Source organism: Hyperolius riggenbachi, chromosome 3, assembly GCF_040937935.1.
Source record: "Hyperolius riggenbachi isolate aHypRig1 chromosome 3, aHypRig1.pri, whole genome shotgun sequence".
Taxonomy (NCBI): Eukaryota; Metazoa; Chordata; class Amphibia; order Anura; family Hyperoliidae; genus Hyperolius; species Hyperolius riggenbachi.
In genome coordinates, this window is record NC_090648.1 from 159081734 (window position 1) to 159095412 (window position 13679).

The following is a 13679-nucleotide window of genomic DNA, read 5'->3' on the forward strand; positions in this document are numbered from 1 at the left end:
AATGTTATCTGCATACAGAGGCTGGATCTGCCTATACAGCCCAGCCTCGGTTGCTATCCCAAACCTCCCTAAGGTCCCCCTGCACTCTGCAATCCCTCATAAATCACAGCCATGCTGTGAGGCTGTGTTTACATCTGTAGTGTCAGTCTCAGCTTCTCCCCCGCCTCCTGCATAGCTCCAGTCCCTGCCCCCGTCCCTTCACTCCAATCAGCAGGGAGGGAAGGGATGCAGGCGGGGACTGGAGTTCTGCAGGAGGCGGGGAGAGCAGCAGACTGACACTATAGAGATAAACACAGCCAGCTCTGACAAGCTGTTTGTCAGCAGCGTGGCTATGATTTATGAGGGATTGCAGAGTGCAGGGGGACCTTAGGGGGGTTTGGGGTAGCAACAGAGGCTGGGCTGTATAGGCAGATCCAGTCTCTGTATGCAGATAATATTCTTCAAACCCACCTCGGGTTCTCTTTAAAGGCATGCCCATGAGAGGTGCTCGGAGTCCCTTTAAAGATTGAACACAGACCCGAGTCAACATTTTTATTTGCAGTTTAAGGGCATGATTTTAAGACTGAATTCTAAACAATCCTTGTGACAAATCTGCCTTGATGAACTGAAAAAAAGAACAAAAGTAATGACCTTTTGAACTTTACGAACACTAAACCATTATCAAAGGCATTTTCTCAGTCAGATAAAACTCTTTTGGCTTCTATTTACTTTTCAAAAAACTGAACTGAGTTTGACTAGCTTTTTGACAAACTAATTTGCGTAGATAACAACTCTAGTATTTGACACTTGCTGTACTGAAAAACAGAAAGGGGCTTTAGACAATTTCTTAATAGGACCAGCACTATATTTACCTATCTTTATCTCATCAGGACACATGTCACATCAGGTGTGCTTTAAAGCTATATGAAGATGGAGTCTGCTTCAAAGAACTATTGGCTAGGAAGCTGACACACACACCCTACTGACTATCCAAATCTGTCACTGCTGACTTCTATGAGGATACTTTAAAAAGTTTGTGTCTAAAATCTATGGCTAAGCCTATATGATTATGGCTATTTTTTTATTTTATATATCATAGAAACTACAAAAATGCATAAACCCTGGACTAATACAATCCTGGATAGACACATACATAAAGAGTGCAGTACCTAAGTCACCATGGGTGATTCCAATCTGGGTAAGCCAGGCAGCAATGTGTTTTTAAACTAAATCTGCTGCAGCAAAAAGCGGAATCTTCAGTCAACCAGATCTGTGTTCGACAGACAGCTCCGCATTCTATGTGTAGACAACTCTGCATTCGATGTGTGCAGAATTCTCACTGGATTCATGACATCTCTGTCTGGAATGCATGTAGACTACAGCCTGAGTTTAAGTGATTATTTCAAGTAACTGTTAAACTTGTATAGAATATCTAGATTAAAATTGGGTGTTAATGTCAAATTGCCTAATAGCTCAGCTGGACTTCAACCTAGTGAAACAATTAAATATTAGGATTTATTCTTACTCTAAAGAAGTGCTTTATTACGATTTGAATCTGTGAAATAGAACATTAAAAGATATATTAGACCCACAGTTGGTGCATGGTACTGCCTCGGTCAGTTTGGACAGAGGGGAACTGAAGATCTCTGAGTGAAAGGGAACCAGGCAACTTTCTTTTTTCTGCAGTTTATCCTGGTTTCTAATAGCTGTAGGAGCTGCCATGTTCCCCCCTCCCCTTCTCTCTGCCTTTATTTATCCAGGGGAAGGTGAGAATATAATCAAGTGTGAGTGTGTGTGCGTGTTTGAAGTACAGTGTCCTATCTGCAACCCCCTCCCACACCGCTGATGAAAGCTTTTATTTGCGCATTGCTACTGCTAATTACATTAATCCTTATCTGGCTGTTCTATCTGTGGATGGCAGGCAACGGAAGTAAAGCCATAAAAGCCTCTAACGAACATTTAAATGTAAAAAAATGAGCCACATTGTTATTATATATTTTTAATGTGCATTTGAGATGCCCTGGGTGCTAAAAATGGTGGTCGGTTCACTTTAATGGCAATGTCCAAGAAACCTTGGTAACAACTGTCAATACACTGAAGGCATAGAATAAACTGCAGCATATAACTACTTTACTGAACCAATATTGCATTTATAAATAGATAAAGCTGTTTGAAAAGGCTACATGGAATTTCCATTAAGCATGATGGCAGCCATGTGAAATGACCACTAGTTTGGTCCTTTTATGTGTCTACTTTTTATTTTTCCATGTTTGTTCAACAAAGTGCAGCATAAGTGCTCCACTTCTGCCCTCCCCGATGTCCTCCCTGAGCAGCAGATTGATTGTTCCTCTCATCTCAGCATGAGATCAGAGAAGTACCTGCATGCAGTCTCTTCCTGTATCAGATGCTCAGTCATGACTTCAGTTCCCAGCTGCAGCACTTAGCTTGCTGAGATTCTTCCTTGTATACATTGTATTCCAATTTGGATAACTGAACTACTTACTGAGTGGTGGGCAATACAGGAGTGGTAAGATATAAAGATCACAATTAATAGTTCAATAATCGTATTATCAATCATTATGTATTTATATAGCACTGACATATTTCATAGCACAGTACAGGAGCTGACAGTCTATTCCCTACCATACTAGACTAGAGTCTACAGTCCCGATTATTGTCTAAGGCCATTTTTTATGCACTTACCAGAGCTCTCCCCAGGATTTTTTTTACCGGGTGGCATGAAAAAGTAGCAACAACAGCGAACCAGGAGGAGGGCAAAGACGGAGGGAATGAAAAGCACTGCAGGCCTAACTAGGTGGAAGGTGGCGCTGAACAGGTCTTTGTCCTCAGGCTCTGAATGCCTTAGCTATGCTAGCTACAACATATAGTAAAATGCAGTAAATTATTAATTCCACCAACTTTTACGTTAAATATCCAGGTTTAGTATCAGAAACACTTCCTATAGCTGTATATTGCTGTATATTGGTATGCAGCCTTGCCCTCTCACTTAAAGAGACACTGAAGCGAAAAAAAAAATATGATATAATGAATTGGTTGTGTACTAGTAATAATTACTAGCAGATTAGCAGCAAGGAAAATATTCTCATATTTTTATTTTCAGGTATGTAGTGCTTTTTCTAACATTGCATCATTCTCCAATATGTGCAGATGACACAACACTCAGCATTCAAAATGATTCTTTCAGAGCAGTCTGTGAACTAATGACCTCTCCTCTGGCAGAGAAAAAGACATTTGTTTACTTTCAGTTGAGATAATAAAAGTCAGAAGACAGCCCTCTCCACCACTTTGAAAGTCATAGAGCTTAATGGCTTTTTTGCATAGAGATAACAACTGGAGTTTCTTAACTCTTTCTGTACTGGAAACAATTAGACTGATGTATCTGATCTTGATGTTTTATTTCTTAGCTGTACTACACATACAAATCATATTTTTTTTCGCTTCAGTGTCTCTTTAAGCTTATCCAAAGCTGTTTATTATGCAGACGTCTCCTGAGGTTGCAATTGTGGTGGCAAGGAGTACAGATACAAATAATACTCCCACTTCATCAGTTAAGTCATCATAACTGGAACTGTCCTCATACATTTCTGGCAAAACGAGATGGAGCTTCCCTGAACTAGGTGAAGAAGGTCAACGTCGTTAACTGTGTCAAAAAGGCTGCATGTGGTTGTTTTGGCCACAAGTCCCCTCTCGCCCTTTCCCTAATTCTTCCTCTCTTGTTTTCTCCTTCATCTCGACTGATATATTGTGTTCTCTTATTTTCTAAACCATTAGCTTTTCTAGCTTTACAGGCTGGCTAATGTCCCCCCCACACCCCACCTCGCCCTTTAACATTGAGGCTCATGGTAGTTTTTATCTGGAATATCTAGGGCTGATCATTAGTTCAAAGGCTGTATAACTTAGAAGCAGTAGGGTATTGTACCGTGTTAGCCATCAGTAAAAGCAAGGAGTTTTGAATCAGGATGATACCATTCACTGGCTAACTTAGGGCTGGTATACACCAGAAGAACTTTTCTGGGTGCTTTGTGATTTTAAAAGCTCCTGCTAATGTTATCCTATGTGAGTGTTCTCACTAGAGCGATATAATTTTGTAAAAGTCCCCCATAGCATTGCATTAGCGAGAGCTTTTAACATTTCTAGCATTTAAAAAGCTCTGATGTTCACAAATACTGACAATAGTGTTAGTGATACGACTCTGTCTTTCCCATGACACCATATTATACACAGGCTTGTCTGCAAACAGGTAATCTTGTTTATGTATGTTGTTAATGTTATATTAACTTTTAATAAAAATGTAATTGTAAAAAAAAATAATACTTTTCCATTTCATTAAAGTATAATTTTTTCATAAACATTTTCCCTAAGAAAGGCAGCATTGTGGGCATGGTCATGGCCTATTTTAAACAGTGAATTTGCCAGTGGAATTTTCTGCAGCCATGTAGTTCTCCATCATGCTATTGCTTTTCTTCATGTGCAGCGAGCTCAAACAGTTCAAATAATATTGATGGATTTTAAACACAGTCCCTCATTCCTGTCTAGTTCATAGACAAATGACAGATGCTTTTAAAAAGCATTCTCCTTCCTCCCAGTACATTACTAGTGGGCTAGACGTGACAAGGAAAGGCACAGAGTGCATTCCGTTGTATCGATGAACTGTATCTCAAAATGTCCTTCATTTCATCACAGGTACGAGTTGTTCCGTGCAGTATTATGTAGACTTCACCACTGCAGACAAATGCTATGAGTTCACTTGGTGATATGAAAGTGAGAATCTTTCCTAAGATACACAAACACTTTCCCCAGATTCATAATGGAGACATGTTCAATGCTGTATTATTTGTGTAACATGAAATCTTGAGCTGTCTCCAGTGAGTTGCTGTTCAGCATGATGAGGAACATGCATGCCGCAAATGGCCGTGGGCATCCCTTGATTGTCCAGGTGTGAGCGGTTCCCTTTGCTTTTCTGGATAGTCAGTATCCAAGGCACAGCTCAGAAAAACTGCATAATAAACATTGGAGCATAAGTGCATTCATGAGACCTATACTGCCATCTACTGGTTATAACACAAAATAACAATATGTGGTACACTAAAACGTAGCTTAGGCAATCAGCTATTCTGGAGATTCAGATAACGATTTATATTGATGTATATAGTGCAATCATCTGTGACAACTTACACAGTTAAAAACAAACATAGGTACAAAAATAAAGACATTGGTATACAGAAAAACCCAGACATTGGTATGTGATACAGATGTGGTAGAATATATAATCAGTTGCAATAACAATTGGGATTTATAAAATGTATAGCAACTTCCAAGACACAGAAGAGAGGGAGCCCTGCACCTGTGAGTTTACAATCTTGCATTTTCAACATACTTGAATATAAAGATTTGTTCCTATGCTTCTAGGTATACATATTGGGCCTGATTCACAAAGCGGTGCAAACTGTTTAGCACGGGTGTGCTAAACAGTTAGCACGTGAAGTGCCGTTCGCGGACTTTTGTGCTCGCAAAGTGCCGCGATTCGCGCGATCGTGGACTTTTGCGCTTGCAATTTGCAGCAAATTGCGCGCGCAAAAGTCTGCAATCGCGTGAATCGCTGCACTTTGCACGCGCAGAAGTCCGCGAACTGACTTCACGTGCTAACTGTTTAGTACACCCATGCTAAACAGTTTGCACCGCTTTGTGAATCAGGCCCATTGTATTTTACCCTACTTCCTTCATATTCCTATAGAGTGTAAGCCCTCAAGGGTGGGGCTCTCACCCTTTTGTGACTTGGAACTTGCTATACATTTTGAGCATGATGTTTCATTTGTCACTGTAATTATATCTACCAATTCTGTATTACCGGTATGTACCACTGTTGATATATTGTGTGCCATTGTCTGAATTATGTACACCATATTTGTTTCTTACTCTGTACTGTGCCACAGAATATGCTGACACTTTATAAATAAATAATAATAATAAAAAGGAGGTGTCAGGAACCGGCCCGCGGCACGCCTGCGTACACGGTTCCCGACTGCGGGTTTGACCAGATCAAGCGGGGAACAGCCTTATTCAAGCTACAGACAAGGCTGGGACCCCTCAAACGCTCCTTACTGCCACCACTAGCTGTTGCTAGAAATGTCCACTCTGCGGTCGAGTGCTCATGCAATCCGCGTTTTCGTATTCGGGTCAGCTTTGCGCTTAGGCTGAATACGGGAACGCCACGCACGCACACGCACAATTTCAATCTTACACTGTAGTGAAGCAAAACGACTAACAGTCGTTCCGAACGATACTGTAAGCCACTCTGCTGTCGAGCTACTCACACTGGCGTTTTCGTACGTTGGGTCAGCTGCGCGCTTTAGGCCAACGTATGACAAACGCCCCACACACAATGCAATCACAATCTTATATGGTAGGGTTGCTCAAACATACAATTAGGCATGGACTTATACACAGTTGCACTTCAGTCTCTTCTAGGCTATGAGTGTTAGTTTAGTACAGCAGAAGTCAAGTTTATTAAATAACAATTTAATATTCCAGGAAAAAAGTAAAACAATGCAGAAAATAATATATACAAAAGATTACAAAAAACAAAATAAACATTACAGAGTTAAAAACCAAAGTTACACACAAGGACAGTTGCATAAAATAAACGGGGGAAAAAAGAACGCTACCAGTGTAGGTTAGAACGTTGTTTGACGGGAGGACGCCATTTTTCGACCAGGAGTCGAGATCATCCCTAGCTATGCGCTACCTCCAGGAGAAGATCCCTGTGACTGTCCTGGACCAACTTAAATAGTCTGAAGTGTCCCCTGGGGCATTTAATGTCCAGCCCCCAGGAACTAATGCAATCTCCTAGATGGTGACATCACAGAACGCAAGTCATCCTTCCTGTGATCTGCGAACTTCAAAGGGTTCCTGTTTTAGCTTTTTGAAGGTTGCAGATTTTAACAGGTAAGAGTGTATCCTAACAGACATCAAAAGGCTTCTCTACTCCAGGTGAAAACTTGATTAAGGCTTCCTCAACAGTCCAGACAAAAGGGGATCGTTACCTAATTACCTGTATCCTTGATGGCCAGAGGAACTGTATGCTAATCTCCAAGCTCCCAGCTTCCAGAGGAATTTAATGCAAACATAGGTCTATTGACACATTAGCAAATCCATTCAGAAGTTCCTGCTCTCCTATTCACAAATGTACTATATACAATTAGTAGCTTCCCCCAAAGCCAGACTTGCTTGTAGCAGGCATACACATCTGAATTACACAGCAGACAGGAAAATGAAAAAATATGGCTTCGGTGCGATACCATAGGGTGGCTATATTCTGCATATTACCGTACATATCATCCTCACCCCAATATATCCTCACAGGAGGAATGATGTGGATGATTTATTCTGATCCATAATGAGTTAGCATGGATAAATAATCTAATATAAAGTGGCATTCATAAAATTTATAAGGCCCTCCAGCAAAACTGTGATAGTTCCCCCCAATGTTTACACCCCTTCCCTTGCCTCCCCCAATAACTTTCATGACCTGGGAGCCCATCTTAGAAGAGTCATAAAACTAGTGTGGCTATCATTATCTTCACACCTATAACAAGCGTAGCCACAAAAACACCTGATTTGGAAGATCGTCCACTGTATCAGAGGAATGGAAGGATAGTAGTAGAGGGGGCTCACAGTTCTGGGCTAAAATTCCAGAAATGCCAATCAAAGATTAGATGTACCCTGAGCACAGTACATTAAAAAGAGAGTGAAAAAGGTCTTGATTCTTCTCTTAAAGTGAACCTCCAGACTAAAAATTTACTCAGCAGCACTGAAAAGGCTTGGTGTCTCTTTAACAGTTTCACAGCGTTCAGAACTTTATTTTACCTACCCAAGCCTCATTTTTAGCTGCACAGAAGCTAAGCTCTGCCCCATCAAAGAAATATGCACGGGCATTTTTCCCCTGATGCTGTGCAAAGCATGATGGGATTTCTGAGGCAGCGGGCGTGCAGTGGATGCGTGCGGCAGGGCGCGCATGCGCAGTGACTTTGCGGCGGTGGTGGCGGTCACGGGGGAGGATGAGAGGGAAGGGGAGGGGAGGGGAGGAGGGTTTTAACACAGACCTAGAGCGCGTTTTTAAACGGGCTTAGGTCTACTAGTTGAATATATTTTTCAGAACTATTAAGAGGAACCTGAGGTGAGAGACATATGGAGGCTGCCATATTTATTTCCTTTTAAACAATACCAGTTGTCCGCAGTCCTGCAAATCTTTCTGGCATCAGTAGTGTCTGAATCACACATCCGAAACAAGCATGCAGCTAATCTTGTCAGATTTTTGTCGCAAACACCTGATCTGCATTCTTGTTCAGGGTACATGGCTATTAGTATTAGAGGGATAGGATCAGCAGGACAGCCAGGAAATGTGTATTATTCAAAAGGAAATAAATATGTCAGCCTCCGTATGCCGCTTACCTCGGGTTCCCTTTAAGTGGAATCTCCAATGCAAATTAATATTTACCATCTGTTACTGAACCCCCCATATCGACGCACACAGGATTCCACCCTCCCCCCCTTATTTCACCCACTTGCTCCTCTATTCATGCATAATTATGTTTGACAACAAATTATTATCCAATCAAGATGGTTCTCAGGCCTCCAAGAAATAACAGCAACGAGCCTTGCAGCTGGACTTCTTTGTCCTGGATGGAGGATAGGCATCCTTCATTTCTTCCAGTGTGATAAAACATATCATTACATTATAAACGCACGGCTTCACCTTGTTGTGCGATTTGTATTGGGCTATATTTAAATACAGAGTTGGAGAAAATAAATAAAGTGTGTTCTGCATATAATGGTTTGTCCAAACGTTGTGCAGAGCAATAGCTGAGGAGCACAAGCCATTCTGCCATTCCCCAACCTGATTTGTTTAAACTCTCAGAAGGTTGGGACAGGAGTGCAAAACCTCTCGGTGTTGTTTTATCACTATGGTGCAATAAAAAATAGTGCTATAACTGCATTTATCCAGGCAGAGACCCAGTCATTTTTTAAAAAAAATATAAAAAAATAGTGCACTCACAATTTAGGAGAATCAATTGCGCATATCAAAATATCAGTTGAGCTCGTTCAGCGTCCCTCGCTCCTTAGGCCACGCCCAACTAGTTTCGTCCTATGACTCATCATCTGCTAAATTGTGAGTGCACTATTTTTAAAAAAATTTAATAAAGAAAGTTTTACCCTATGTTTGGCCTTGTTTGAGCCCTAGGATAAATGTCACTAAAGGGAACAAGGTTGATGTAATCTACAAAGTGATTACTGCTGGTCTGTGCTGGGTCAGCCAGGCTATATGGTGAGAGGCTTTATTGATCTCTGGTGGTGGAGCACTGGGTGCTGATGTAAGAATTGGGAGCACTGGTGAATTTGATTGACCTCTGCCATACAGTGTTACACTATTGGAGGTTTTTTTTTCCCTGTCTCTTATGGTTGGAGCTACCAGGGGAGAGGAAAGTACATTGAAATATCGAGGAACTGCTGGCTGGGCCAAAAGTGCTTTGGGCTGATCCTGAGAAGGGCAGCTGTCATTTCTGGTGAGCGTATATTGTAATTATACATGTCAGGAAAACTGTGAAGTTCATCCCTGAGAAGGCTGGAAGAATATTTGTGGGACTTTTTATATCCATATTTTATAATAGGGACATTTTATAATAATTATCAAGTGTATTTCATTATTGATTAGGATCCCATTTTTAACCACTTGCCGACCGCACACTCATACCGTGCGGCGGCAAAGTGGTAGCTGGAGGACCAGCGACGCACATCTGTGTCGCCAGGTGCCTCACTAATTAATCAGGAAAGGCCGCTCGCACGAGCAGCCGTTTCCTGTTAGATCACGGAGCGGGTCTCCATGAATAGCCTGCGAGCCGCTGATCGCGGCTCGCAGACTAAATGTAAACGCAGGAGACATTTGTCTCCTTTGTTTACATTGAACGGCGCTGCTGCGCAGCAGAGTCGTAAGGCAGATCGGCGATCCCCGGCCAATCAGCGGCCGGGGATCGCCGCCATGTGACAGAGGACATCCTGTCACAGGCTGCACAGGACGGATAGCGTCCTGTGCAGCCCAGATCACCAGGGGGGACAGGTAGGAGAGGGAGGGGGGGGAATTTCGCTGCGGAGGGGGGCTTTGAGGTGCCCCCCCCCCGCAAACCTCAGGCAGGCAGGAGCGATCAGACCCCCCCTGCACATCATCCCCATAGGGGGAAAAAAGGGGGCGATCTGATCGCTCTGCATGCACCCTGATCTGTGCTGGGGGCTGCAGAGCCCACCCAGCACAGATCACAAAAAAAAGCGCTGGTCCTTAAGGGGGGGTAAAGGCTGGGTCATCAAGTGGTTAAGGCACACAAGCACACTGAAGTATAAGTACACTAACAAATTAAAATTATCTTATTACCTTTGTTGAATCACAGATTCTGCAGTAGAGGAAGCCTCAATTTCCTGGTCAAAGTTTGTCTTTAGTGTGGTGTTCATACATCTGAGTTGTAGATGTCACTGTTCTACTGGTATAACTGCACAAGATTATCTACACTGTTGTGGATCGTTGGTTCCTGTTCTGCCTGGCTAGCGACATGGAGAGGGAGTTGGTTAATCCTGTAAATATACCTAGTATCAGTTATCCTACCTCTGCGACTACTGAACACACCATTTAGTCATGTTCATGTAGGACACAATCTAATTATTTATCCCTTGTACAGCTGGAAATAAACTACTCATACCCCAGATCAGTATCCATTCTAGTTCTCTAAAATCATTGCTTGCAGATTTGAGGAAATGACTGACTGACTGACTGACACCAGCCAACATTCCTATCCTGAAAGCAAAACTCAGTGGGCTTGATTCACTAAGACAAATAGCATGCTTTATCAGCGATAACACGCCTTATCAAAGTTAACACGCCTTATCAGAATAGCATAGCGAACTTATGCCTGCTAATTGGCAATGATGAGAGCTCCACTCATCCTGCCCTCAGCCTCTGTGGGTCCGTAGCGCTTGCTATGCTACTCTGATAAGGCGTGTTAACTTTGTTAAGGCTTGTTAACTTTGATAAGGCATGCTATTTGTCTAAGTGAATCACACCCAGTGTGTCAAAGAGTAAAAATAAAATTAAGAGCTCTTTTTCACAGTCCATGTTGCGATCTGTAAATCAGGTTGGACGCATTGTTTTGCGCTCGCAGGAGCATCGTGTTTATCACTGTCATTGTGGTGCCTCTTTCCCATTGTGGTATTTTACCCTAAATGCAATGCTGCTTGCATCGCAAGAGCGGTACTATATATTTGATGCGACTGATTTATGCAGCATGATTCCCCACATTTCCATACAATCGCTATCGCAATGTACATTGCGACGTGGGGTGGAAGGAGAACGTTTTACACAGACAACATTACTTTGGGTTGAAGGCAAATAGGATAACCACATGCGCCATAAAGTGTTCTGCTTTAACCCTCTGGGCGATACAATTAGATCGCCCAGGAGGGGGCGCAGCACTTTTTTTTTTAAATTTTTTATTTTTTAAATCATGTAGCGAGCCCTGGGCTCGCTACGTGATAGCCGCTGCGCATCCCCCCACCCACTCAGATCGCCTTCGGCGATCAGAGTAAGCAGGAAATCCCGTTCAGAACGGGATTTCCTGCTGGGCTTCAAGGGTCGCCACGGCGACCGGGCGGGATGACGTCACCGACGTCATGGACGTCGTGACGTCAGAGGGAGTCCCGATCCACCCCTCAGCGCTGCCTGGCACTGATTGGCCAGGCTGCGCAAGGGGTCGGGGAGGGGGGGGCTGCGCGGCACGGCGGCGGATCGGCGGCGATCGGAAGTTACACACAGCTAGCAAAGTGCTAGCTGCGTGTAACAAAAAAAAAATTATGCAAATCGGCCCACTAGGGCCTGAGAACTCCTCCTGCGCGACATACCCCGAGCTCAGCTTGGGATTATTGCCCAGGAGGTTAAAGAGACACTGAAGTGAAAAAAAAAATATGATATCATGAATTGGCTGTGTAGTAGGGACAATTACTAGAACATTGGCAGCAAAAAAAAATATTCTCATATTTTTATTTTCAGTTATACAGCTTTTTTTTATAACATTGCATCATTCTCTAATATTTGCAGTTTACACATTACTCAGCACTCTACAGGCCCTAAAAGTTTTTACAGAACAGGCAGTGAACTTTTGACCTGTCCTTAACTGTTCTCTGCAAAAGAAAAACACAATACACCTGAGATAACCTAATCAGAAGTCAGAGCTCTCTGTGACTTTCAAAGTCGCAGAGCTCAATGGCTATTTGCATAGATAACAACTGGAGTTTCTTAACTCTTCCTGTACTGGAAACAAATATTAGACTTATGTCTCTGCTCCTAATGCTTTATTTCTTAGCTGTACTACACAACCAATTCATTATATCATATTTTTCTTTCGCTTCAGTGTCTCTTTAAGCAAGTTAAAGTGGTTCTATAGATATAAGATTCAGTTTTGCAATAAATGGTGACATTAGATGCAGAGATGATGAGAAAAGTTAAGGATTTGCATAGCTCCACCTATACTCATAATGTTCAATGAAGGCCAAAGTTTTTTCTGCGTTGAAATTATGAAATGCAGATTTCTGTTTATCTCAGAAACATTGCTTTTAATGCACATGACCTAAAATATATCATATACATCACAGAGGGAAAGCACCAAGGTGGCTCCTGCAGTTATAAGAGGTATAGTGTTATGAAAAATGTGTGTTGTTTACAGGTTATATCCAGCTGATGTTATTATCCTTTACAATTACACAAGCTGAATTACATTTTATTTGATATTTAACACTTGACGGGTTCTGCCAGGCTTCAATATGACAAATCTCCTGAGTAGATGAGACAGCAGCTGGGATCTCCCTTTGTCTTGCCTGATCTATGCCAGCAGGCCTGACTTCACTAATTTCTCTTTTCTCTGGTCATTAACTTCTTACTGATTGTCACAAAAAGCCATTTTAAGCGACAGAATGTATTGATTCTACATCCAATTGGATATAAATTGATCTGAACAAGCATGAAGTATAGAGATAATCACACCTGAGATTACCTATCAAAGTTCTGAAATGCTCAGCCACAAGCGCTGGGTATAAGATAAATAATACTATCATCAGCATAATAAAAGCAGAAAAAAATAACTGCATGCACTCTACAGATGTAAACCACATCATTTTCCCATCTCTTTGGAAAACAGAAAACTTATCTGTGTCATTATCTTCAATGTCATTTGGGGACAGTAGGAAAGCTCCATTCCATTAGCTCCAACCCTTAAATAAATTGCATGCGGTGACTGTCCCAAGTAGATGCATATGTTTCCAACCCTCCCTTGTGCATCATCTACTGCATATAGTCGAGTATAAGTCTAGAAATTTAGGTCTGATTCACTTCATAACAGTATAGGGCTCAACTTATACACGAGTCACAGGCAACACTAAGGACACTGAGTAATGTGTGTACTAATAATGACATTCCCATTTGCAGCAATTTACCCTGGGGTAAGTGATACTTTGAGGAAAGGAAATGCCAAGAAAACACAAGTCTGAAAGTCTTGGCCACAACAATTACCAAGGAAAGGGGCAGGGGGAAAATACTGGGCTGCATAAAAGGAAGAGAATAATTTCAGTACTTAGGGGCCTGGGGA

At 42.1% G+C, this 13679-nt stretch overlaps 1 protein-coding gene across 1 annotated transcript in view; it reads right to left on the minus strand.

Moving 5' to 3' along the window:
* The window catches only part of SLCO3A1 (solute carrier organic anion transporter family member 3A1), a 383290-nt gene that overhangs the window by 136500 nt on the left and 233111 nt on the right, over nt 1-13679 (minus strand). The window lies entirely within an intron of this gene.